This window comes from Pollachius pollachius, assembly GCF_949987615.1.
Source record: "Pollachius pollachius genome assembly, chromosome: 16".
Classification (NCBI taxonomy): domain Eukaryota; kingdom Metazoa; phylum Chordata; class Actinopteri; order Gadiformes; family Gadidae; genus Pollachius; species Pollachius pollachius.
Genome location: NC_136949.1, coordinates 17,699,466 through 17,701,366, shown reverse-complemented (window position 1 = coordinate 17,701,366; position 1,901 = coordinate 17,699,466).

The window sequence follows — 1,901 nt, the reverse complement described above, 5'->3', positions numbered from 1 at the left end:
GTGTGAATGTGTGAATAATGAGTGCTTTTTAATGAGACAAGATAATTTGCAAGCGGTCTATAGTTGATAGAATTTATAAGAGGGTTCAAACTTAGACTGATAAAGGTGGCTTATTTGTACTTTTTTTAACAAACCATGTTATATAAAAAACAGACAAGAATACATTGAATACTCCTTTGGAGAGTGGGAAACAACAGGTCATTATCAGAATACGCTGCTATATGTTTGTGTGTGTTTGTGCGTGCGTGTGTATATGTGCGTGCGTGTATGTGTGTGTGTGTGTGTGTGTGTGTGTGTGTGTACATGCGTGAGTGTATATGTGTGTGTGTGTGTGTGTGTGTGTGTGTGTGTGTGTGTGTGTGTGTGTGTGTGTGTGTGCGTGTGTGTGTGTGTGTGTGTGGTTGTGTGTGTGTGTGTGTGCATTTGTGCCCGCGTGTGTCTACGCATATGTGGGAGATAGGTGGAGTGTGGAGTGTCTGGAGTGATCTCCAAGTACTTAGGTGGTTAGAGATTAGTTTTAGTTAGATAAGATGTGAGGATAAAAGGCCTTGGCTCTGTTAAAGTCCTCCCCTCCCCTCCTCTCCATTTCTACCATTCTCTCCCCCCTTCTCCTCCCCCACTCCCCTCTCTCTTCTCCTCTCCTTTCCTTCTCTCTTCTTCTCTCTCTCCTCAGGCCTCTCTCTCCTGGGCTGTTTGTGTTCAGCTATGAGCTCAGGCTCTGTAACCAATCAGGTCCGGTCACCAGCGAGGTTCACCAGGAGCGGGTGTCCCCTCACACCTCAACACTTCTGGTTTCCCTTGAAGAAACCAGTGAGAAGGGGAGAGAGACACTGAGGGAGAGAGATAAAGAGAAAGGGAGAGAGAGAGGATTGAGTTTGAGATATAGTTTCAGACCTATTGGTTATTTGAACTCAATTCAGTCTATTTTGGTGCACATCAATCAGTTACTTCATTCATCCATTGAGTCGTCTCTCTTTTTTTCTCTCTTCCGGACGTGACTTCCTGTTCACGATTAGTCCCTCCTTCCTGCCTACCTCACGATGCCACAGCACTCCAGGATCACAGGTCAAAGGGCAAGGGTCGCACAAAGAGCGCTTGTAACGATGTCCAGACTCCGCACGGCAAAGCCAAAGAGGTTGTCTGTGTGTCTGTATGTGTGTATGTGTGTGTGTGTGTGTGTGTGTGTGTGTGTGTGTGTGTGTGTGTGTGTGTGTGTGTGTGTGTGTGTGTGTATGTGTGGTTTGGTGTGTGTGTGTAGAGGTAAACAGTTGAAAGGAAAATGTCCATCAATGGGAAATCTGAAAACAATTTGACTGCATTAAAGCATTTAAAGTGTCCCCACTGATTTCCCCATTGGCCTCTCATCAATACCACACACACACACACACACACTCACACACACGCACACACACACACATCCACACACACACACACATACTCACAGAAGGTCTTGTGTCTTTGCGGTTGGGCAGAATGCACAGAAGGCCTTTCAGTATTAAACATTTGCCTGTGTGCCTCCTGCTTCATTTACACATTTCTTTATTCATTCGCTGTTGGTATCATTTTGAGCTGCTGTTGGTTTCATCATTACAGGTAGACATATGTGCATGTGTGCAGTCTTGTGTGAGGCAGTGTGTGTGTGTGTTTCTGCATGATTGCATATATGCTGTGTGTGTGTGTGTGTGTGTGTGTGTGTGTGTGTGTGTGTGTGTGTGTGTGTGTGTGTGTGTGTGTGTGTGTGTGCCTGCGTTCTGTGTGTGTGTTCATTGGAGAAGGCGGAATGCCTGAGTGTTAGCAGGCCCTTTTTCCCCTAATCTATTCTTATACTTTCTAATTTAGCCCACCTTCGATTGGCCCAATAACATATAATCACATGATTGATAACAAGTCACAGTCCGTCT